Genomic DNA, 26,851 nt, shown 5'->3' with positions numbered 1-26,851 from the left:
TGATATCTTAGAACCAGAGGGCAAAATAGAAATTGAAAGAATCCACCCATCTCCTCCTGAAAGAGATCCCCAAAAGAAAACTCCTAGGAATATTGTAGCCAAATTCCAGAGTTCCCAGGTCAAGGAGAAAATATTACAAGCTGCCAGAAAGAAACAATTCAAGTTGTGGAAACACAATCAGGATAACACAAGATTTAGCAGCTTCTACATTAAAGGACCGCAGGGCATGGAATATAATATTCTGGAGCAAAGGAGATAGGATTACAACCAAGAATCACCTACCCAGCAAAACTGAGTATAATCCTTCAGGGGAAAAAAATGGTCATTCAGTGAAATAGGGGACTTTCAAGCATTCTTGATGAAAAGACCAGAGCTGAATAGAAAATTTGACTTTCTAATACAAGACTCAAGTGGAACATGAAGAGGTGAACAGGAAAGAGAAATCATAAGAGACTTATTAAGGTTGAACTGTTTACATTCCTGCATGGAAAGATGATATTTATAACTCATGAGACCTTTGTCAGTATTAGGGTATTTGGAAGAAAAAAATTATACGTATGTATAGTAGATAGATAGATAGATAGATAGATAGATAGATAGATAGATAGATAGATAGATAGATGGCACAGGGTGAGTTGAAGATTAAGGGTATCATATCTGGAGAATAAAATTAAGGATGAGAGAGGATTATATTCGGAGAAGAAGAAAGGGAGAGGTAGAATGGGGTAAATTATCTCAAAAAAACCAAAAAGAAAATACTCTTACAGTGGAGGGGAAATGGGGGAAGGTGAGAGGGAATGAGTGAATCTTATTCACATAGGATTTGGATTACAGAGGGAATAACATACACATTCAATTGGGTAAGGAAATCTGTCTTACCCTATGGGAAAATAGGGGAGAAGGGGACAAGAGAGCAGGGGATGATAGAGAGGAGGGCAGATTGGGAAAGGGGTAATCAGAAGCAAATACTTCTGAGGAGGGACAGGGTCAAAAGAAAGAATAGAATAAACGGGAGGGCAGGATAGGATTAAGGGAAATAGAGTTAGTTTTTCACAACATGTCTACTATGGAAATGTTTTGCATAACTGCACATGTATACCTATATTGAGTTGCTTGCCTTTTCAATGAGGGTGGGTGGGGAGGGAGGAAGGGAGAAATTTGAACCTAAAGTTTTTAAACATATGTTTAAAAAGTTTTCACATGCTACTGGGAAATAAGAAATACAGAAATGGGGTAGAAGTCTATCCTGCCCTACAGAAAATAGAAGGGGAAGGGGATAAGAGAAGGGGGGAGAATAGAAGGGAGGGCAGACTAGGGGAAGGTATATTCAGAATGCGTGCCATCTTGGGGTGGGGGGAGGGATGAGATGGGGTGAAAATTTGGAACTCAAAATCTTGTGGAAGTAAATATTGAAAACTGAAAATAAATTTATATTAAATAAAATACATTAACTAATTTCCAAAAAAAAAAAAAAGAAAAAGAAAAGAAAAGAAAAGTATCTAGGTGGCAAAGTGGAAAGATCACTGATTTTGGAATCAGGAAGATGTTCATGAGTTCAAATCTAGCCTCAGATATTTATGAGCTTTGTGACCCTGGGTAAGACACTTAACTTGTTTGCCTCAGTTTCCTCATCTGTAAAATGAGCTGAAGAAGGAAATGGTAAACCACCCCCATATCTTTTCCAAGAAAACCCCAATCAGGGCCACAAAGAGTCAAACATGAGTGAAATGACTGAACAACAATGTGTAGAGAAGTTACTAGATCTTCATGTTATTATTTAAAATAATAATAATAAAAAATAATAATAAATAATAAAAATAAAATAAAGGCATAGATGTTTGCATTAAAAGTATGTGATTTAAAAAAAAATCTTAATACCACTATAGTAATGTAATAGTAAATAAGGGCCTTCAATCACTCTGTGATTTAACTTCTTATGAGATTCAGGGATATTCTGTTCCCCAGAATTTGAGTGAGGGGGGAAAAAGCAAAGAAACTGGGACACTGAAGTTCTTACCTTAGCCCCTTTCCCAAGGCCACCGATCTGCTTCCTGTGGTCTGCTTCCTGTGAAATGTTTACTTGAAGGCCAAGTGCCACAAGCCTTCCTCAGCTCTCTGTATTTTTAGAGATAAGAGCCAGTAGCCAATCAGCATTCAATCTTATCCCTGCCCCCACCGATCCAGTCTAGCACGTTCCCCACCTCCCACCAGTATCACTTCCCGTACCCCAGCCCAGCAACTGAAAGTAGTCAGTTATCATATGACCTTCTCTTACCACTCCAATCCTAGTTAAAAAAAGAAAAGGATTGTAGGATTGTCAGTCATCTGTTAACACTCTTTTAAGTCTTTGCAGGTGCCTGAATTAAGGATTTGGAAATGAGAGAATAAATTAAGAGAGAAAAGGGAGAAGGATGATAACTGAATCATTTCAATTCAATCAATCATTGTGATATAATGTATCCCTCCAACTCAAATGCTAATCATTATAAGGAATGCAAATTTTTACATTTTGTACATTTTGTAATTCATCTATTTTAAACAGCACACAATATTCCAAGAGAAAGGTATCAAAAATGGAGTGCTATCATTTTGTTTGGGTACTAGGTGATGAATATGATTTATCTATGAAAGGTAGGCTTCTGACCAGTTTATTTACATGTGTATAAATAGTATTTTAATCCTCCTATCACTGTGCACACAGTATGTCTTAATTTTCTGAATGGTATCAAATTTTCTCAGGAATTATTCTTCTGTGAAAGAAAGCTTGTTGAAGAAACTGCCTTCCAATAAAAGTTTATTTTCAGTATCTAAAAATACTTTGTATTGCTTAACATGTATTTTAATAATTCCACTAGTTTATTTCCTTGCTATATTCCAAATTCTTCTATATTTTAGTCCTAAATGGCTTCATTTTCCTTGCCGACATTTTCATCTTCTCTGGGCTGTCATAGTTTTATGCTTACCGTTCATTCTGTTTTCCTAATACTTGGCTTCATCGTCATTACTTGCAAACATGCAGACGCAATTATCTCCCTGCCTGGGTGACAATCTGTCTGTTGAAAATAGAGCCTGGGTTCTGTCCTACATGCACATCCTGTGTTTTTTATCTGCTTTTCTTCTTTTTTTCCTCCTCAATCTTATTGTTGTTCCAGGTATGTGACTTGCTTAATTCTTTGACTTCCAGAGCAGAAGAGAGCCATGCTTCAGTGGCTTATTCATTTCCCACTTTGCTGATGTTTGAGACATTTCTCATTATATGATTTTCTTTTCAGTTAGCTCTTCAGCTTCATGGAGAGGAGGATAGAACTTTTGTCTTTTCCTTTACTTTTCTTCATTTCCCTACTCAAATTCCAACCGTTCTGTTAAGTGCTGTTGTGCAGGAATTCCATGTTATGATATATATTCTGTTTAAATCCCTTTTAATTGAATTAATCATCAAAACAAATGCTTTAGCATAGTCCCAAATATAACTGGTGGCTTTTGCTCACACCAAATGAAAAAAAAGCAGAAAGATGCCCAAGCAAAAAAACCTTAAACAAGTATTTCAGTATTATTACAGTTTGCATGACTAGACTGCAAAATTCAATTGGAAATATAATGAGCCCTCAGGGCCTTCTCTTTTATCTGGTCTTATTGACTTTTCCAGAAGTGGTGTTTTGATGCTTTGGAGAACATTTGACTTCAAAAGACCCTTATTTACATTTATTCCCTTGAAATTCCTTTTTCGAGTTGTTATATTCAAGTATGCACAAGGAGGACTTGACTCTTAGATTATACTATAGTTTGGGAATTAGAGAACAGAGGAAATTATGTTTGCAAACAAATAGCACAAAAATCTCAGGCCCATAGGTTAGTGGGGGGAAAGATAACAAGATGGCATCCTAGAGTCACTTCAGCCCAATTTATTACATATAAAGAGGAAATCATGTAGTACTGATATTAACATTAATGGACATGACACAGGACTGGGAGTCAGAAGACTTTGATTTCAGCCCTGACGATACCACTTACCACATGTGCAACCCTAGGCAGGTCATTTAGACAATCATAGCTTCAGTTTCCTCATGTTTAAAATGGGTGTACTTGTAAACCACTTCCTATGATTGGCGTGAGGATCAAATGAGATGTGAATATAAGGTATTAAGTCCTTTATTATTTCACATTTTAGGTATTTTTATAATGTCTCACATTTACTTCCAGCACTTTATAATTCCTTTGAATAAAAAGCTAAGCCTTTTCATATATTAATGATTTTTTAAAAATCATATCAAGGGTTTAATACCAAACTTTCAAAAAGATTTCAAAATGGAATTGATTCATCTATCTAATTGATTTCTCTATCTCAAAAGAGAGCAAAGGCAAAAATGATAAAACTTCATCATCCTGCTGATAGTATTCTGAGGACCCAGTTTCATATCCTGAATCTGCCACTCTGTGGGTCTCAGTTAAATAAGCAGGATAGAGTAAATAACCTACTCCTAAGGTCCCTTCCACTTCTAAGTCTAGAATCCTAGGAATCTTTTTTGCCTCCTCTTTATTTGAAAAAATATTTTATTTTTCCAAATACGTGTAAAAAACAATTTTGACATTCATTTTAAAAAAAATTTTGAGTTCCAAATTCTGTCCCTTCCTCTCTCCCCTCATTGAAAAGGCAAACAATTTGTATGATATATATGTGTATATATACATACATATATATATATATATATATATATTACATATGCAGTCATACAAAACATATTTCTGTATTAGTCACATAATCTTATGATTCTTGGTGAGATTGAACCCAAACTATTCTGTACAGCTAAGTAACCACCTGGGACACATTTTATTCTCCTCTAGGTTGTTCTAGTGAATGGAGTGCGACTTGAAAATTTTGAAGTTGATATATGATCTAAGAAAGAAGCCAGCACATGGCTGGTTTATATCATGAGTCCCTGTGTAGAAGGGCTGGCTCTGAAACCACTTTAGGTTTTTCCCTAGCTCTACACAGTTCCAAACAGTCAGATCCACAAGAGTGAAATCTCTCAATCTCTCTCTCTCTCTGTGTCTCTCTCTCTGTCTCTGTCACTCTTTCTGTCTGTCTGTCTCTGTCTCTGTCTCTGTCTTTGTCTCTCTCTCTCTCTCTCTCTCTCTCTCTCTCTCTCTCTCTCACACACACACACACACACACACACACAACACACAATGAGGGGAACATTGCCAGGAAGCATCCATCCATCCAGTGATAGTTCACTTGAAATATTCATATCCTGAATCACCCTCAAAGAATTCTAACAATAGTGCTGTGATGTAGTTCATGTCAAGATAAACACAAGGGCTTTGAGCCTAGATGGCATAGATGCTTAGTAGTTAACCAGGAGGTGAGGCTACTGACCACAGCTGTTGCCCAAAACTATTCATTATTTGTTTATTCACCAGCAACGCATGGGTACTTTCAACCTGTGGACTTTCAGACTTGCTCTTTCTGCCTCAGTGTTGAAGCCAGCCTTTGCTTGCTCCTGTCATGTTATATTTTTATATCCTTTGGGGCAGGATTGTCCAATTTCTCTCATAATCTGTTTGAATGTTTTGCCCTTTTTCATGGATAGGAAGTCCTCCCCTTAAAATATAAGCTCACTCTGCTCTGCTGTGATCTTAGCACTTTTCTCAAAATATTCTAGAGATCTGAAGGAGATAGCTATCATATACCTAAAGAGAGATGGAAATATTTCATCTCAGCAGTGAGGCTCAATCAAAATGTGTCATGAAGCCTGAACTGTTCTTCTTGGCAGTTGAAAATTATGAATAGAGACACCCTGGAAGTGACTGAGGTATCTCTGCTTCTCCTACAATTTATTCAGAGAAGGTCCCACTGTTTTCAGGATAGTTATTTGAAATAGAAGAAAGTGCATCATAGTGAAGTTGTTTTAACAACAACAACAACAACAACAACAACAAATACCTCTAGCATTTAACCTGAGAAGGAAAATAGACATTTATTAAAACACATAATTTATCACAATCAAGCTCAAAAAATGCAATTATGATATACTAACAGATCCTGAGTACAGCAGACATCAATTAAGTAGACAAATAACATTTTTAGCACTGTGAAAAATGAACAAGCACTTTATCAACCAGAAAATATTACATAAATTTGAGATGCATATTTCTGTTAAAATATCTCTATTATTTGCAGCTCGTTTTTGAACATTTTGCTATATTGTCACCACATATATTTGAGTAATCACTAGGTATGATTTGTCAAAAAAATTGACTGACTATATAATATTTTCTACATACTATAAGGAATAATAATAAGTCACTAAAATCGTGCTTTGTGGTTTGCAAAATGTGTTACTCATCCCAAAAATGTAGGGATAATGTAATTTATTTGGAAGGACATAACTGAAATAACTGAAGGACACTTTGAGACCTATGAATTGGTAGGTACAACTTTGTATAAACATAAATGTTAAATAATTTTAGCACGAAGTCGTGATTGAATGGAGTTGAAATCCAAAGTCTTCCTAGAGCAGATGAAAATTGAGAAAATTTAAGAGATGAAAGAACATTACATATAGTAGGGGGTGTCCAAAGGAACAGAAGTGGAGTTCCATAAATTGGCGATGAGTAGGTAATTCAAGCAATGTGGCTGTAGCAGAATCAGATCAGAAAGGGACATTAGAGAACAATACTACAATACTCTTATCTTATAGGTGAATAAGGGGAGATACATAGAGGTTAAGGGACTTAGGAGCTGGTGAATGTATTGCAGATGTTTATCTTGTAAAAGATAAGATATATGGGCACTTCATCACTGTCTTCGAGCATCTGAAGGGTTGTCACTTAGGAGAAGGATTAATTGGAATTGTCCTGTTTTCCTTGAAAGAATTAAACTAAGAGGAATAGATAAAAGTTGCAGAACTGAATTTAATCTTGATATAAGGAAAAAGTTCCTAACCATTAGAGCTATTGAAAAGTACATTGGGCTGCCTTGGGAGAAGGCTGGTAGAGTTTGAATTCTTCAAGTAGAGACTGAATGATCATTCATCACCTATGTTAGAGAGACGACTAGATGGCACAGTAAACAGAGCCATGAATTTGGAGTCAGGGACATTTGAGTTCAAATCTGACACTCACTTTTCAGATATCTACTTGCTGTATGATCCTGGACAAGTCACTTAAGCACTACCTCTCAAATTTCTCATCTGTGTATTTTTAAAGGCTCAGCTCATTTCACCTGCTACTAGAGCTTTTTCCTGATTCCCCCAGTTATCTTCTCCCCAAAAGGATTTGTATTTATTTTATATTGATTATAACATGTGTAATCTATAGGGATTACAAATATAATAATGTTTATAATCTATAAGGAATATAAATATGTTTATAATATATGGATTATAACTATAATAGCATTTATAATATGTAGGGAATACAAATATAATAACATTTACAATATATAACTTATAGGGAGTATAAATATAACATTTATAATATTTATAATCTATATGAGGTATAAATACAATAATATTTATAATCTATAGGGAGCTATAGATCATATGCTCCTTGAAGGCAGGGTCTATTTCATTTTAATTTTGTTTGAGTGCCTGGCACATTGTCGTCAATTAATGTTTGTTGAATGGTTATATTAGAAGATCTCTAAATTCCCCTTCAACTATAAAATTCTAGGATTCTGTTTCAGGGAACTGGCATTCTGAGAGCCATAAACTTGGTGGCAAAAATTCTGTAGCCAGAATTAACCCATAAAGGAAGATGCTTTTAAATTTTTATGCAAGCAATATTTTGTAGCACTCTTGGACTCAAAGTGTGTGTAGGTTCTCAACAACTTTAAATACTTTTTTTTTAACGTGGCAGTGAAAACTGTAGAAATGAATAAAAATGTTCTCAGTGCATATTTTGGTCCTGGCAGTTGATGGAATTGGGGTGGGGGAAATCAGGAGCATTTCCATAGTGTTACGTCTTGACTCATATTTTGAGACTTATGTCACAAACCATTCAGAGAATAATTATTTGAAGGAGTGTAAATGGAAACTGGGTATCATCCCAGAATATCAGGTCTAACCTTTAGTATTCTACCCCTTCAGGAAATTGAGTTACCCATCTGTGGCTTCTTCTCCCTGACTCCCTGCCATTCCCACCCTCCCCCATATGTACTTTATTAGGTTTATTTTTCATGAAAGCATATTTGAAATGCTACCCCACTCTAAAGGTTGTTTTCTGCCCTCAGCAAAGTAGTTCTAAGGAGATGTAGGATAGTGACCAGAGGCCTCTATGAGAATAAGATTTACAGCATACTACTTATCAAGTAAAGTACCCTACCCAAGTGAAAAATAAGAAAAAGACATGAACAAAGCAATGCATTTTGCATCAATATTCCCACTATCAAGGCACACTAATTTAAAATTGTTGCATTCAGGAAACAAAGAGCATCCAGAACGACCCTGCCACTACCTTCTAATTCATCTGTGAGGGCAAAAGCAGGTAATTACAGCTGGGTTATATTTCACACTGCTACTTTTTCAATATATTGATAGCTAAGTGTATTGCCAGGAATACTTCCATTCTCAAACCAAGCAACGGAAGCTGAAACCTTCCTGGTAAGGACCATCTTACCCTATGTGCTCTTAAGAATGACACTTTACTCCTCTCCAGGTGTAAGTTTATTGTTGTTGTTGGTCCTTTGTTTTCAAAAAGCACCAAGGACATCATAGGGACTTAGTTAGCTCATTTGTAAAATGAGGGACAGGGCAGCTAGTTGGCACAGTAGATAGAGGGATGAGCATGGAGTCCGGAAGACTCATCTGCCTGAGTTCAAATCTGGCCTCAGACATTTATTAGCTGTGTGACTCTGGGCAAGTCACTTGACTCTGTTTGCCTCAGTTTCCTCATGTGTAAAATAACCTGGCAATGGAAATGGCAAACCGTTCCAAAATGTTTGCCAAGAAAACCTCAAATGGAGTCATGAAGAATCTGACAGACTGAGCAACAAAAAAGATGAGGGATCTCTAAGGTCCCAAGTATTCCAAAGATCTCTCTCTTTTTTTTTTTGTTAACAAAGACACTGTTCCTACTCTTGCAGACTATAACCCCTCCCTCCACCTTTTAATAAATGATCTTCATGAGTCCCCTTGAAAAGGGGGGAAAAACATCATCATACAATCATAGCTAGGCTAGTACTTGGATGACAGAGAAGGTTGATATGTGAACATACTCTTTCAAGCCTTCCATTTAATAAGACCTTAGTCAATCAATATGCATTTATTAAGGGCCTTCTGTGTACCAGGTACTATACTATGACTATAAGGATCAAAGTAAAACAATGTGCATTGTTGGCACAGCCTTCAATCCAGGTTATCTCCTAGCTATAATGTGGTATTAGGTTAAGTTATTACTAAAAGAAGGTTCCATCCAGCTGGAAAATTTTATAGCCCTTTTAAATATTAATGATAATATTTTATTAGCACATATAATACCTTAAAGTTTGTACCATGCATATATACGTATATGTGTGTATATGTACATATGCATATATGTGCATGTGCATGTGTATATGCAACTCTGTCTCATTGTTATGGAAATGCTTGTTTTGTTCCATGAATTGAGAGTAAAATAAATTTTAATTAAAAAAATCCAATTCGTGCACAAATTATCGTCACTGGTCCTCTTCGAAACAAAGGTCAAAAGACATATATAATCCCATATGATCCTTACTACCTGGTGGTTATTATTTTGTTGTTAGTATATATGATTATTTTTATTGTTATTATATATGTTTATTATACAAAATTATTATGTATACTATACAAGATTACTATTGTTAATATAAGATATTATTTTCCCTATTTTTGAAACTGAGGCTGGAGAAGTATTAATTCATCTATTCAGGGTCATACAGTAAGCCTGAGGCAGGATTTGAACTTACATTTTTTTCCATCAAAGTCCAGTATTCATCTACCATGCTACCTGGTTGTGACCTAAACTGAATAAATAGGATGACTTAAGAACAAGTCATACAAAGTTTTAGCCATCTTTAGCTTGCCAAGATTTTTTTAAAGGTAATTTGCAAATGAATGGGGCAGGTCCTTTAGTCCAACTTCAACTTTCAACCAATTTGGGTACTTAAAAGGCAATTGTTTGATAAGTTGTAATTGCTGACACAGCTGAGGAAGCCTCTCCCCAATTCTTGATGGATGATGGAATATGTCCTGAACAAGCACTAAAGCTAATAATCTAAATGGAAAGGAAGGCAAGAAAACGAGTCTTTAGCCTATCTTCATGAGGCAATCAATTGTCTTATAGATTTAGAGATATTTGTCTAGTGAAAAAGTTAAGCCACCTCCTAGTATGACTTTGTAATTAAATTTGTGGGTGAAATTAGGTGATCATTATTTTTCTTCTGTATTATACCTGACATATTACCAGTGCCTAACAAATGGTAATAAAATGTATTAAAGCTTCTACCCCATTCTGTTTAGCTATTTCTATCATTAAGATGTTGTTGGAGTTTATATTATAATTGCTTTATATAATGATTTTGCAAAACTCAAAATGCTTTTCAGAATTACAGATGGGCTATAAAGCCATTCTGAATGCAAAAAAAACATATAAGAAAAAGCATTCCATCCCGGGAATGACTTCCTACTTTACTCTCACTACCTAGCTTTCTGTTTTTTATCTAGCCTATCTAACATAGATAACATCATAAGATCATCTGTCCATTAGTTACGTTTTAAAGGCCATGGATTTTTTAATCATCACAAACTTTGCAAATGATCAAGATAAAAATACAAACTACTGGACAGATGAAAATCATATTGTTTAATCGAATCATTCATATCCTATCTCAGAATATCTAATATTTAATTCCACAGATATTTATTAAGGTCCCACTTAATGCAAAATATTATTATAATAATGTGAAAGGTAAGAAACTATTATGTTTCCATATAATGAAACTGAGAGGTTCTAGAACCGGCTAAAAGTGTGTGAAATTGGTTGTTTGGTTAAAGAGGCTGGAAGTAGGACAAAGGTTAAGCTTTACTTGGAGTGCGTATGTGTAATGGGCTCATAATACTAACTTCTCTGCCCAGAGGGGAGCAATAGCACTGAAGTAGGCACCTTTCATATGTTAGTGGGAAGAGAGACATGTAATGAAGTGGGAGTATCAGAAAGATTGTAACCCAAAAGGGCAGGGACTAATCCCGACTCTCAAGGGAGGGACAATAAGGAACTAACTGCCTAAAAGGCTTGCTCTGGCTTCTGTCGGTGTGTGTGTGTCCCCTTTTTCTTTTTGGGGGGCTATCACACACTCAGTTATTCTGCAAGAACCATAAGTAAATACACGTCCTTTCACTCACTTCAGTTTAAGTTTTGTTTCTTAAGGGAGGACAGAACTCCGCATGATATATTTCTGGAAGAGCAGTGAGTTGGGCTACTAACCCTACCAAGGAGTGATTGAACCACATTTCTCACAATAATAACTAAGAAAGATACAATGATAAAACACATTGATACATAAAAAAAATTCTGACATGTATCAAAAGTGATGAGATAAATATATTTCAAATTATTTCTGGCCCTCTTCACCTTTGCCCTGTACTACTATAATTGGTATTTAGATGATTTCAGTCATGCCTTACTCTTCATGACCCCACTGGAAGTTTTCTTGGCCAAGATATTGGAGTGATTTGCCATTTCCTTCTCCAGCTCATTTTATACATGAGGAAACTGAGGCAAAGAGGATTAAATGAATTATAATTAGCTCCTAATCCAACTCTCTATTTCCAATCTCTCTTTCCTCTAATACATCTTCCCTAAAACTGCCAAAAATTATATCCACATAGCACAGGTCTGAGGGTTTCATTCCTCTACCCAAGAATCTTCAGGAGTTCACACTTGACTTTGCACAACATATAAACTTACGAGTTTGCCATTTCAAAACCTTCACAAGTTATTTCATGTAGAAGTAGTGTGGTTTAGTGGACAGGGTACTAACCATGCAGTCAGTAAGACCCAAGTTCAAATCCTACATCAGACACTTGTCAACTGGGTGACCCTAGGCAAGTCACACCTTCTCTGTGCTTCAGTTTCTTCATGTGCTGAGTGGGGGAGTTTGAGTGGATGTTCTTGTAAGGCACTTTCCAGGTCTAAACTTCTGATTATACCTTTTTGGACTTAATTCTCACTACTTTCCCACTTCTATATTCCAGCCACATTGGTCTACTTATTCTCCAGACTCAGAATTCTATTTCTTGCTTTCCTGCCTTTGCACAAGGTACCCTATGTTCTTGGAATGCATTCCTCATCCTCCTCTGCCTCTTAGAATCCATAATTTCCTTCAAGTCTCAACCTCTCATAGGATGCTCATAATCCTTGCCCCACTACCTTCTCAAATTGTATTGCGAATTATGTATCCATTTAAATGTTGTTTACCTCTAGTAGAATTTAAGCTCTGTTTGGGCAAGGATTTGGTTTTCATTTTGTCATTGCATTCACAGTACCTATCATAGTACCTTGGTACATAATAGTTCTTTAATAAATGCTAATTGAATGAATGGATGAATAAAAGTAATTAAAAATGAACATGAAAAATGCATGAGAAGTGTGCAAAGTGATATGTGAGGTCAGGGAAAGGAAAGATAATTTCCAAACGGCAGCATCAGGGAAGAACACAAATAATTAAAAATTAGTATTACCTATAAGACAATACAGTGGATGTGTGGGAGTGGTCTGTAATACATTACAAGCTAAGAATTTTGGAGGAGAATTCATAGTATTAGAGATATAGTGCAAGAAGGGACCTCTGGGCCATTCCATTTTATAAATGAGGAAACTGAGACTTGAAAGGTGTTGAGTGACTGGCCCAACAGCTACTGGGTAGTAAATATAAGAGTGGACTTTGAACTTAGATTCTCTTACTCTAGAGCAGGGCTTCTTTTCCCACTCGGGACCCGTTTTCTTGTTTTCCAAGTGTTAGCTGATGACATTGTGCAGGCTGAGGGCATGCACAGTGCAAAGTGTGAACACTTTCTTTTCAGAACCAAAGCTTCAGTGAAGTTGTGGCCATGCAATAGGGGCAAACCTTGCCAGAAATCCCTTGGATTCCTTATGAGTTGGATTTTTAATTAATTTTTGGTCACTGAGTGTTTACAAACCTTTCACTGTTGCCAAAATTTTTGTGACCTTGCCTGATTATCATGAGGATCAAATAAGATATTTGTAAAGCACTTAGCCAAATGCCTAGCACATAATAGGTCCTCCATAAATGCTTCTTCCCTCCCTCACAACTCCCCTGGATGTCAAGAGAAATCAAGGAAGGTCTTCAACATGTTAAATGGGGTGAATGCATGGGAACACATGGATGAGTTGTGTCCTTGAAGGTCGCATCCACATCCATGAAATTAAAATTCCAGTTTTGTATTTGATGTTCAGGGAAGTTTTTGGAAGAGGCATCATTTGAATTTTGGATCCTCAATGTGCATAGATACAAAGAAGGCATTCTAGGCTTAGGAAATAATTTAGCAAGCTGAATCTAATATCAGCCAACATTGGTTCAGGTTTTTGCTCCTTTTTCAGTTTGTGACTATGTACACCATAGGACATTCTTTTGCAGTACTGCATTCTATTGATATATTTAAAATACAGCGATCATAACATAGCCATCTCTCTGAAAGATGTGTCAGTTGAAATTAGCTGACATGTAAGGGCAGTCTGTGGTATGTTTGCTCTCCCACCAGGCTTTAATGAGTTTGTTAATTTAACATAACAAAGCATCAGATTTCAGGAGATTTTTAAGTATCTCACAGTGTATTCCTGGGGAATGCCTTAAAGCTACTGTTTTGCTGTTTTAAGTTATTTTTTCATCATTTAAAAAAATACGATTTTTAGATTATTTTTTGTGATATTTCTAAAAAATATCAGAGAAGCCAATGAAATAATCAATTTGGGTGGTATTAACATGACCCAAAATCTAAGTGTTCCTATACAGAGTTCCTATAAGCCAGAGCCCTACAAAATCTCACTCAGCCTCTGAGTTTGAATACCTCCAGTAACAAAGCAATGAATATATTAAAAAATTCTATCACAAGAGTTATACCTGGAATACAATTTTGAGATTATCTAGTCCAGTGGAGTTAAAGCCAAATATAAATGAATCCCTATGGGTGACTTGTTGACTTAGAAAGCCACAAATTAACATTATCTAAGTTTTATTATATTTTTATTTATTTTATTACACATCTCCCAATTACATTTTACTCTGATCAGGCTACACTTGATCATCTTGTGACCATGTATGGTGAAAGCCAAAAGCTTGACATCTCTGATCTAGTCTAATCCCATCATTTTACAGATGAGGAAACTGAGGCTTAAGCAAGTGTAGTGATTCAGGTAATGTAACAGAAGTAATAAGAAGCAGAGCCAAGATTCACACCCAAGTTTCCTTGATCTAAAACCAACCCCCTGTCCCTCTTCTCTAACCCTCTATCTTCCATTTTTCCCAAGTGCCCTATGCAGACTCATTATAAAGTAATAAATAGATTTCTCTTGTCTTCAAAAGAAAAGCAAGACCTAGGTTTACAACAGTCAATATAGGGCAATAGTAAAACAATTTGTCTTGTTGAATATCCATGAAAAGAAATTAACTCCACCTGTCTTTTAGACTTACAATGCAATCAGGGACATCTAGAACCAATTCTTTTATGATGGGTTCCCAAGGTCATAGCACAGTAAAGATTTTCATAATAAATTAATTGATTTGTAGGCAGGAACAAAGGAGCCAAGCAAGTCTAATAAGAACATTTTATATTAAAGGTGAATATGTGGGTCCTAATTCATTGGAGAAATAGTTGGCAAGTGTAACAAGGACTCCATTCTGTATGATGAGATCGTCCCTCTGTTGCCTCTTATCTGCTACATGAATGCTTAAAGACTGTTTTGATTTGCAGACACAGCTCTTTTGGGAAGTTTTCTAAGCTTTGCTTTGGTGAATTTGTAAAGCCTTTTTATTTAATCATACATTTAAAAAAACTTTTTTTTAGTGAGATTTCTGTTACATTTCTTTCTCCCTCTTGTCTGATTCTCATTGGTGAAGGAACTATAGCTTACATACTATCTATCTGCCTATTTATCTATCCATCTTTCTATCTATTTATCTGTATATATGTGTATATATGTATAAATATATATGTGTATGTATATTTATAAATGTATAACTATGCATGTATATATATTTTGTATGTATATGTATGTATTTATATGTATATGTACTTGTATGCACATTTGTATATATATATATATGTATATATACATATATTTTTTACAAGTGGATACACATCATCTTTATGTACTAAAAGCAGAATTTGCACTTCTTTGTATAAACAAACCCACAAAACAAATAACTTGTTGATTCAGTAGTTTGGGGGGAGGTATTGTTTTGGACTTGGACTTGTGATTTCATTACAGGGAATTCCCACTGAAGAAAGTTGCCTATAATTACAAGTGTATATCTGCTCTGTAACGTGAAGTTTTAGAGAGCTGCTTAGAGTTCTAAAATATTAAATGAGTTGTTAATAATGATAATTATAATAATTTTGTGGTTCAGTTGTGTTGAACTCTTCATGATCCCATGGCCTTCCTATCCATGGGATTTTCTTGGCAAAGATATTAGAGTGACTTGTCATACCTTCTCCAGTGTATTAAGGCATGCAGAGGTTAAATGACTTGCCCAAGGTCACACACCTAGTAAATGTCTGAGGCTGGATTTGAACTCAGGGCTTCCTGATTCCATGCCCAGTGCTCTATCTAATGAGTTGTCTAGTTGTCATCATCATCAACATTTATATAGTGACTTCTATGTGCCAGGCACTGTGATAATTGCTTTATTATCTCATGTGATCTTCACAACAACCTTCAGTGATGGGTGTTATCATTATCTTCCCCATTTTATGGATGAGGAAACTAAAGTCAAGGTTAAATGACCTGCCTAGAGTCACACAGATGATAAGTATCTAAGGCTGGATTTGAATTCAGGTCTTTCTGACTACAGGTCCAGGACTCTATCCCCCGTATCACCTAATTGCCCCATGAAACATCTAGTATGTCACTGGCCAATCAGAGGAGGGACTGGAACCCAGGTCTTCCTGACTCTGAAATTGGGTCCTTTATACCACACTGCTTCTGAATAGAATGATTAACCTCCTTAAAAAGGCTTCATGAGGCATTAAGCCAGTGGGTCTAATATTCTAGATGAACCGTTAGATTTTAAATTTAAGAAGTAAACACACACATACACTTACACACACATGCACAATCCTCACAGTTCTGTGATTATGTTAGAATGAAGTGCCAATGTATAAACATATCAGAAAAAGAAAGAAATAAAAAGCCATTTAGTAGTTACTTTATCTTGGCAGCTATAAACCTTTGTTCTATGACCCTAGTGAAGCTATGTGTTTAATGACAATGGAACGTGGAAAGATGTTGTGTGAAGGCTCAGTGCTTTATGGCTTTGGAAATGACAAATTACTGTGCATTGCTTTTATCCCTTATTCTGGAAATGTTAGTCTCCTTTTCTAAGAGATCATACGCTATGTACACCAAAATGCATTTTGGAGATTGAATTTGGGACCAGGAACATACAAACCACCCTCTCTCCTTCTGTGTCTTGGAGAAATATCTGTTTAGATCAAGTCCCTGTTTTAAGAATGATCAGAAAGGCTACTTTGTAATTTCCCTTTCACCTGAAATGTGAAGTCCTTCTTAATTTACCCAAAGTTGGCTGTAATTAAAGGCTGTTTTCTCTTCCTCGGAACATCGGAAATATGGAGCACTCCGAATAGACCATTCCATTCTTTTAAGACAGATGGGATTCTTGAGAGTGAAATCTTGAAAGATAGTTATTAGTGTAAGACATGACAAATATAATAGCAAATTATTAGCTGGCTTTTGGGTTACTGGCTGTTGGCAGGTTGAAGATAAGCTCTTTTATTTTGTTAATTATACATTTTTCATTCTCTGATTTAAAAAAAAATATATGATGGGGAGAAAGGGCATGAAGAAGGAGATTGGCATTGTAAGAATTCTCCATGAGACCTGTTGGTGGGGTGGGGAGAAAGGATGAGGGCATGGTGGCAGGGGGCAGTTTCAAAATAATAATAATAACGAACAGATCAAATAAAATAATCAATATAGAACTAATTAATAATTAATATAGAATAATAATTAATATATAATTACATCAATTAAATACCATTAATATAGAATTAAACTAATAAAATCAATAATAACATATAATTAAATATAGAAAAAATAACAAATGTGTAATTAATATAGAATTAAATAATTAATATCCTCAGCATATGTATCACTGATTAAAGTTTGCAGTGTACTTTACAAGTGTTGTCTCATTAGATCCTCTTAACAATCCTGACAGGTAGGTACTATATTATTATTCTAGTTTTGTAGATGAGGAAAAAGGCTGTAGGAGGTTACTTCACACATCTAGTATTTATCTGAGGAAGGCCAAGTCCACTGATGTCTCCACTGTTTAAAGCTGTCTCTTAAGATGAGGATGTTAGGGAGGGCAAAGGAAAGAGAATTATTAACATTGAAATAGTGAATAGGATATCAGGAAAAAGGCTAGTGGCAAGGCTCCCAATCAAGTGAGATTTGTATATAACATTTATATTACTTTCCCTACTTGCAATCTTGACAAAATGAGGGTTTGAGATAGAGGGAGGGGGAAGGCACAACAAAAACAACCATCTTGGAGAGTTATCATATAAGGTTTTGAGATCTTTAGAGAAATCTCAATATATTAACTGGAGTCCCTTATGATTTTAAGATACAAACTTATTGCTCTTTTTCATTTTCTTCAAAAGTATTACTGCCCTTGTTTTAGGACAAAACTGTAAGAAAAAAAGAGAAAATGTATTCCAGAGTCAAGAATTTTGTAGTTTTCTTAAAGGCACTTTATCTTACAGTTCTTTTGTATTCCCTGCATTGCCTAGCTGAGTGTTAGGGGAAATAGTAGGTGCTGGTGATGATTGTAGTTATTTGATAGGTGAGATTTTTACTTTTGAGATTTTAAAATTTGATGTTTCTCCATGGTTATTCTGCCAACAGGGTAAAATCTCTCTAAGTCCCTTGTGAATATGACTTTGTTCTAGGATCTTTTTATTTAATTTTTGAAGTCTCTTTGGAGCAGTTGATATAGCAATACCTTGTTATTCTTTTGATATTATCTAACAGGATGCCTTAGGGATTTATTTTCTGATAGTTTATATTTTTTTCATTATCAGTTCTGCCAGAGATATGCTTTCAGTTCATATACTTTTCTGAGATGGTATAAAGTGATAATGAATTTTAACAAATGACACTGAGAAAAGATTTATCAAAATGTCCTTACTTGACTATTCTTTTGTTCTTTTTGTTTTAAAAGGAGAGTAGAAAAGCATCAGCCAACAGTTGGTTCTTCTCCATATGTATTTCCTTTATACAAGGTATTGTAATGATAATAATAATAATGATAATAATAATAATAATAATAATAATAGCAATAATGACAACTATATATGTAGTGCTTTAATGTTTGCAAAGCGCCTTATAATTATTATCTAATTTTATCCTCAGAACAACTCTGGTGGTTAGGTGCTTTTATTATCTCCATTTTACCAATGAGGAAATAGAGGCAAGCGTTAGGTGACTTGCCCAAGGTCACACAGTTAGAAAGTGCCTAAGGTTGAATTTAAGCTCATCTTCCTTACTCCAGATCCAATACATCATCTAGCTGTTCCTATAAGTTCATACCTTTCAAGGTAAACAAGAACCTAAGGGCCATATCTGGGCCAACCTACTCATTTTACACATTTTGAAAATGACGCCCAGAGGGAGTAAGTGATTTTCTCAGTGTCATACAGAACAGATCCAGGTCTTTTGATTCCACATCCATTGCCCTTTCCACTGCCCTACACAGCTTTCATCACTTTTCATTTGTAATATCTTAGGTTATAGAAAAGAGAGAAACAAATTTTAGATGATGTGTGAAAGCAATTATAGCATATACTTACAGATAATCAGTGTAGCTCACAGGCAGCAACTCAAGAGTAACTATAAAAATAGTAGGGTGGTTTAATCAGAAGAGTACTGGTTTGAAAGATGTGGGTTTTCTCTTTCACTAGGCTTGTGTGACTCCGGGCAAATCACCTTTGAGCCCCATTACCTAATCTTTAGGATGGGAATAATAATACTAGTCACCTGGGTCACTATAAGGAAAGTATATTGAAATCTGTCAACTGTTTAATAAACTTGAGCCATTATTATTATCATCACAATATTGATGCTCACAAAAGTTAGCTTAAAGAAGAAAAAATTAAAAAAAAAACTCCCTGGTAAATATACTAACCTCTGTAGTCAATTCTTTAGAGAAATCTTTTTCCTAGGCAGTAAAATATGCAGCTCCATTCTCCATGAGCCTACTTACTTATTTACTTATAACACCTATGCTTTTTTTTTTTTGCTTTCCTAATGGCATTCCAGGATAATGTGTCAAAAGTTCATAAATCACTAAAACCAGAACACTTCACCAAGTACTATAGGGACAGGGGTGGGGACTGGACTTGTGATTTCACTGATATATAAACTCTCTGGTAAGGAAACTCCCTCTACTAGTGCAGGTCAGCATTGTCTCTGCAACTTTTCATCACAGAAAGTTGGCTAGAGCATTGAGAATTTAAGTAACTTGCCCAGTATATGTCAGAGGTCAGACTTGAACTTCCTGGCTTTGAGGGTCAGCTCTTTATGAGGCCATGCTGTCACCAAAAGCCATAACTGTTTGAAATTAAACGCTTCAAAATGTCATTCCATCTTGTTTGAATTGTTTAATGGATCCATGAGTCAAATGATATTCTCTCAAAATTTCTGTCTTGGCCATTTGACTGATTCCTATTTACTAAAAGCCAATGACAATTTACTCACTCCCCTCAGAGAACTGAGGCCATTTAGCTCTACATTTTTGTAAATTCTTGCTCTATGAATATGAGGTCATTTTTTTTTGCAAAGCAATAGCTTGGAAGAGAAGAGAAAGAATACTTCATAATAGAATTGCTGGATACACCTGAGGAAGCTTTTACTGATGGATTCAAATAGCTAGATTCCTATTTATCACGTCATATGAATCATGACTTTGCATTTAACGTATGTCCCAGGATTTCTTTGTGAGAAACTAACTGGAAGGACCAGAGTACTGGATGCTTTCCTGGATGCTTTTATCTACCATTTATCAATTATTGTAAACTGGTTTGAGGTAAATTTCCCATCTGCAAAATGAGAATTTATTTATCTCTGAGCAATTGTTGGAAAAGATAATGATATTTTTAAATGCCCAGCATTTTCCAAAGATAAGGTGCTAGATAAATACAAACTATTATGAGAGAATAAAAAAGGAAAGCTGTTGGCACTGCTGCCATTGTTTTTTTTTTTCCTGTGGTATATTTGTGCCTAATTGCTAAGCAACTTTTAAGGCAGCAATAGAGATCCCATAATCACTTTGCCTTGTTAGAAGTTTCTGACGTGATATCCATATTTGATTTTTTTGCAGAGATGAAGAGAGGAAATTTTTGTGCAGTGGGCATAAACTGTGCCTCATTTATCTTTGTATATCCCTCAGGACCTAGTATAATGCATTGTACATAATAAGAGTCCTTACTGTAGTTTTGCAGTAAGGAGGAAGAAAAGGAGAAATGGAGGGAAGAATGAAGGAACAAAGGAAGGAAGGAAAGGATGGAAGGAGGGAGGAAAAGAAAGAAAGAAAGAAAGAAAGAAAAAAGAAAGAAAGAAAGAAAGAAAGAAAGAAAGAAAGAAAGGAAGGAAGGAAGGAAGGAAGGAAGGAAGGAAGGAAGGAAGGAGGGAAGGAGGAAGGAAGGAAGGAAGGAAGGAAGGAAGAAAGGAAGAAAGAAAGAAAGAAGAAAGGAAAGGAGAGAGGGAGGGAGGAAGGAAGAATAACTCATAAGTGGCACACGTGTTTCAAAATCATATATCTTTAAAGGTAGGGATTGGCTCTGTGTGTTGTGTACAAATGTAGCTTATTTTTGTTGTCTTAATGTTGAACAGTGCTCACTATAACTCTGACATTTGCTAGTATTCCATATAACTCATTGGCATTGAAAAATGCAGTCAATTCCTGGATAATGGAGAGTTGACTATATATAGTATGCATATACTGAGATATATCTATGATCTCAGTTCAGGAGATCCCTTCACAGATGCAAATCACAACCTATATACTTGTTCATTTTTTGTGATTCTTGTCCATATTCTTCCACAAGTTCACCACGAGGAGTCCTTTCAACATGTTGGAAGCCTTCCTTAATTTCCCTTGATAATGTGAAGGTACCAGTGGAGAACTCTGGCAAGCCGTTAATACCTGTCAACCCTTCTTGCTGCATGACCATTCTGTCTTCTCTTACTCTTAGTTTTTCTTCAGAGCTCCTCATTGCATATGTGTTAGAGTCTACTGATGTCTACGAAGTTCTATTTTTTTTTAGGGTTAAGTTCCTTAGTCACCTTTTAATTTTTAATGTATTCTTCAAAGATCTTGTATTGATTTTAATTTTTACCATGTTGAGGTGAGTAAATAACATATTTAGTATTTCTGCAATTATCCATCTGTTTTTGAGATTCTTCTTTTAGATTTTGTACCTCCTTTTCCATTTGGCCCATTTTCCTTTTTAAGGAGTTCTTCTCTTCAGTGAGTTTTTGTGTCTCCTTTTCCATTTGTCCAATTCTACTTTTTAAGAAGTTGTTTTGCTGAGTGTACATTTTTCCCCCCATTCGGCCAATTGTATTTTTTAAGTATTTGTTCTACAGTTAATTTTTAGCTTTCCTTTTCCAAGGTATTGACTCTGTCTTGCATACCTTTCATTTCTTTTCCCAACTTTTCTTCTACCTCTCTTATTTGACTTTTAAAACCCTTCTTGAGCTCTTCCAAGAAGGCTTTTTGGGCTGGAGACCGGTTGGTGTTCCCCTTTGAGATTTCAGATGTGGGCATATTAACAATGTTGTCCTTTCCTGAATTTGTGCCTTGATTTTCCATAATAAGAATCTATGGTCATTGTCCTTTTTTTTTGCTTTTTACTCATGGTGTTTGCTTACTTCCTGACTTTTAAAAAAAATTTAGCTCTCCTTCTGGAGCACATGGGGCACTGACCCAAACTTCTTGTTCTGGACCTGGTCACTGGCTTTATGTGCTAGGGCTTCAGGTACTGGCAGTTGGAGATTGTAGGGTTCTGGAAGCTTACTTGGTGCTCGTCTGGGGTCAGCAACACTGGAGCTCTTGGGGTCGGGGTTGGGAGTCTGGACCTTGGGGGATGCCTACTCCCCCAGGCCTTTTGTTCCTTTCTTTGGCTCCCTGCTCTCCTGGGCCTTACTTTGCCTCCTGGAGTTGTGCTTCCTGGAATTGTGCTGAGGCACCAGGGATTTGGCTGCTGGAGAAGGCCATTGAATGTGGTGGTTGTCCAAGTCGGTGTCTACTGGTGCCCCTGCCTGTACTGAGGTATTCAGGGGCTCCTGGTGTTGGCACTTGTCTGCTCCACTACCCTGGGGCTCAGGATTTTCCCCTGGTATGCTGAGGTGGGGCTTGCTGGGATACCTCCTGTCCTATACTGCTCCCCCTCTACCAGGGCAGAGGGGCCTTATCCATTAATTCCCCAAGCTTCCTGGGCTACAAGACTTCTGAACCCCATCTTTCTGCTGGCTCAGCTGTTCCAGGGTTTTTCCTGGGGTGATATTTTCTGGGATTTCAGAGGTCGATAAGGGAGGGTGAGAGCAACTTACTTCTTACTCTGCCATCTTGATTCCCAGAAGTAGAAAAAAACTGTTTTTGAGATTCTTATGTTGTAGGATATGGTTAGATTTTTTTTTTAAGGTGATGTTTACAGATGATGAATATGCATACTCCTTTGTATTCCCATTAAATAATCATGAGAGATCAATAATATCTAACTTTTACAAAGTTCTATTCAGATTCTGCAGTTCTTTCTTGTCTACCTTTTTTCTCAATTTGTCTAACTCTGACAAAGGTAATTTATGGTCTTCAGTGTTTATAATTTTGCTCTCTGTTTCTCCCTCATAATTAAATTTGCCTTTCAAATACCTAAATGCTTTCCCATTTAGTGCATATGTGGGGCAACAGAAGGAAGACATTGACACCAGAATAAGAATTTTATACTGTATATTTTTAGGCAATTGATAACAGTTAAATTTGCCAGGCCACTGGGTTTAAAGCACCAAATGTCACAGTTTTTACCACCTGCAGATTAGAACAAATTTTTCTTCTTCTTCTTCTTCTTCTTCTTCTTCTTCTTCTTCTTCTTCTTCTTCTTCTTCTTCTTCTTCTTCTTCTTCTTCTTCTTGGCAATTGGGGTTAAGTGACCTGCCCAGGGTCACACAGCTAATAAGTGTCAAGTGTTTGGTCTGAGGCCAGATTCGCCACCCAGCTGCCCCTAGAAGGGAACAAATTTTAATTAAATATTAAAAAGCAGCATACTTGTAAGAAAATACTCTTCTCATAGCTTCAATCTCAAACCCCTATTTTTAGCAACTTATAGTTTGTGTCAGTCCTAGGAGTCTTTATTCTTCATCATTTATAAAAATCCCAATCATTGTACTCTTGAAAAACAGAAAAGGAAAAAAATCTTGAATAAACCCAAACAAAGCTAAGGAATCAGCAAGGTTATTTATATTTCTTTGTTTATTAATTTACAAATGATGTCTTGTAAATTTTTTTGAAAAAATGTTGAGGAAATGAAAATCAGAAAGCATTAACCAAAAAAAGTGGCAGTTTTTTTAGCTCATATTTTGATTTATGAGACAAAATGCCATTTCCCAACACTTAGGGTAATTTTGAATTCAAATCAAATACATCCAGAGAAACAAGAAATATTCTGAGCATAAGGGCAGACATGGGCTTCTTTCCTAAACATTGATTACTACAGGAATAAAAATAAAATATAAAATGACATAAATATAGCATTTGATGTGAATGCAGTTTATAATCATATGATCTAATATGATGATGAGACTACTCCTCCCCCTCCCCTTCTTATTTAATTTATTTTGGCTTCTTGGTTTTTGCAGTAACTGAGTCTCATTAGGGATTTTGATAGTTCAATGAAAGAACACTAATATATACAGCCTAAATTATTAAGGGTATTTTTTTTTATGTTTCTCTATCAAGTTTCTGTGCCCTACTGATAGCATTAAATACCATATTCATATCTCTTATCTTACATGCAGGCAGATTAACTTCAACAGCATTTATGACTTTATACTTAGCTATTTATTTCATAGATATTTTTAGGTTTCAGACATTTATGAGCTGATTCCACGTCTTCCCTTCGGCTTAATTTTTTCTTATCATCTTCCTTGTCATCTTACCTTCTTTTCCGTATATAATCTTCAATCCTCCCATTTCCTCATGCTTTGAGAACTAAAGCGTTTTTTTTTTAATATGGAAGCCCCTCATTCCATTCTTCCTATTAAAATAATTCCCATGCTGTATAATAGAATTTGAAAGCTAGGAGGAAATGTAAAAATTATTCATTCTCAAAATGTCATTTTGCTTATAAGAAAATTGAGTCCCAAATAACTTAAGTGATTTGCCCAAGATCACACAACTGGTTAATGGAAGGTCCAAAACCAGAACCTATGCCTTCTAGTTCCTAATCCTTTACTACTTGCATTGTACTATGGGTCATCTCATTTCTTGGTCCTGTATCAAAATCCATTAAAATGTTGTCCCTATCTATGTTGCTGTTAGGATAGAAAGCTTCAATTATTCAAGTGTTCAGCAAAAAGTATGCCTCTCTAATTTCCTTTAAATTATTAATTAGAGGCAGTATGATATAGTATAGAGACACAGGAAAAAGCGATTCAAGCCTTGCTTTTGATGCATACTGGTTGGATCACCTTGTATAAGGTATTTACCCTCTCAGTGCTCCCTGACAACTTCCTAAAACTACAAATGAAAAAAAGTTGAAGATATGTGTCACTGATAGGCCGTTAACACTGGGAATTCTCCACACTGATGGATCTAGGAATTATAAGGAAGAAAGTGAGCAATGATAATATTTCCATTAAAGGAAATATCAACCCCTGGAAGAGGTTTCCTGTTTTGCTTCTTAATTTTGTTGCTAATTAGAACTTTATGAAACCTGCAATATTTCCCACTTATACTGTGTTTTTTTTTCTTTTGTTTAGAGTATCCAGTGGTGATTCTTCTTTAAGGGATTCTGTCACTACAAATTATTGAATTAAACTACAGCTAAATACTTTTTAAAAGTCTCAGAAAATACAAAACTTGTTATTTTATGGGAAATATAATAATTTAGCCTTTTCAACACTTACTTAAATTTTCACAAATTTCAGCTGCTTCCTCCTATCACAGATGCTTTTGAACACCTGTTCCTAGAATATGGTCTTTTCCCCAACTGGCTTTCCTCATTTGATACTGGACACAGCAGCTTCTAGCCATCACTCAATTGTGTTCACTCATTTATTAAGTCCATTTTATTAGCAGTTTTGTTTTGTCCAAGATAAAATGGCAAATAATTTTCTCATAGTTAAACCTAAAACCTAGAAAAGCTCTGCAAATGAATTTAGTCTGCCTACTTACAATCTGGAGGATAATTTTAGGAGAAAGTTTGGCATCTGATGCTTGTAGAAGGATGCATATGCCCAGGTTCACTGTTTTAATTTTTGTCTTTGCACCTGCTTTCAGATGTTTTCCAATCATCCTGAGGCAGTTGGCATAACAAAGCCCCAGGATTATCAGCAAACTACAGACCTGACTTTCAAGAAATAGCAAATAGGTTTGGGCTAACTTAGATTTCTTTTTTAAGCAATAATTGCTATACAATAAAAACAAAATGCAAAATGGCATAAATATGGGATTTTGTGTCAGTGCAATAGGTAATCACATAATATAAGAGGCAAAACTCCCATTTGTATGTATAAGCTCCTTGGTTCTTATAGGTACTGGTCTCATTAGGGGTGTTGGTACTTTAAGAAAAACACATCAATATAGGAGGGGCATTTTTGTTTCCATTTTGGTTTTCTGTGTCCTCCTAAGATCAGACTCAGCTTGTCTAAACTTTCTGATCAAAAAGTTAGCAGTGATTCAATCCAAGAAGCTTTTATTAAGCATCTATTATGTGCAAAGCATTCTGCTAATTTCTGGAGGCTACATACACACAAACACTTTCACCTTTCCTCCTCTCCCCTATTCCATACACACACATAAAACAGTGCAATGAAAATTGAAAATATAACGCCATCACTTACGGGTATCAGGAAAGGCTCTCTGTTGAAGAGAGAGCACATTAACTGAATCTTGAAGGAAGTAAATTAGAATCCTAAGGGATAGAGGTAAGGAAAGTGTAGATTCCAGATTTGAAGGACAAATAGCCTGTACAAAGGGAGTTTGGGGAATGGCAAACAAGCCAATTTGACTAAGATGGAGAGGGTAAAGGCAAGTAATATGAAAAAAGTTTAAAAATGTTATCTGGAGCCAGACTCTGAAGGGCTTAAATGATACTACTTTAAAGAAAATGATTTCAGAATTATACAACTGAGCATAGTAGAAATAATAATAGTACCTGAAATTTATACAAGACTTTACATTTTACAAAATAATTTCCTTAAGAAATATAGGAAATGGGGTACAGAAATCCATCCTGCCCTATAGGAAAATAGAAGGGGAAGGTGATAAGAGAAGGGTGGGTAGAGACAGAAGGGAGAGCCAACTAGGGGAAGGGGTATTCAGAATGCATGCCATCTTGGGGTGGGGGAG

The 26,851-nt window shown here is 35.8% G+C and overlaps 1 protein-coding gene and 1 long non-coding RNA gene across 2 annotated transcripts in view; one reads left to right on the top strand and one right to left on the bottom strand.

Annotated features, from left to right (window-relative positions):
• The window catches only part of LOC110222483 (uncharacterized), a 58,129-nt gene extending 55,966 nt beyond the window's left edge, over nucleotides 1-2,163 (bottom strand). The window contains exon 1 of the long non-coding RNA XR_002328397.2: nucleotides 2,018-2,163. This is a non-coding gene — a long non-coding RNA (uncharacterized LOC110222483). The remainder of the gene's footprint in view (nucleotides 1-2,017) is intronic.
• The window catches only part of FRMPD4 (FERM and PDZ domain containing 4), a 746,498-nt gene that overhangs the window by 131,009 nt on the left and 588,638 nt on the right, over nucleotides 1-26,851 (top strand).

The sequence above is a fragment of the Phascolarctos cinereus genome, unplaced genomic scaffold (assembly GCF_003287225.1).
Source record: "Phascolarctos cinereus isolate Bilbo 61053 unplaced genomic scaffold, phaCin_HiC Scaffold_726;HRSCAF=1367, whole genome shotgun sequence".
In the NCBI taxonomy this organism is placed as follows: Eukaryota; Metazoa; Chordata; class Mammalia; order Diprotodontia; family Phascolarctidae; genus Phascolarctos; species Phascolarctos cinereus.
Note: the sequence above shows the minus strand (reverse complement) of the source record. Positions and strands in the feature narration are given on the sequence as shown.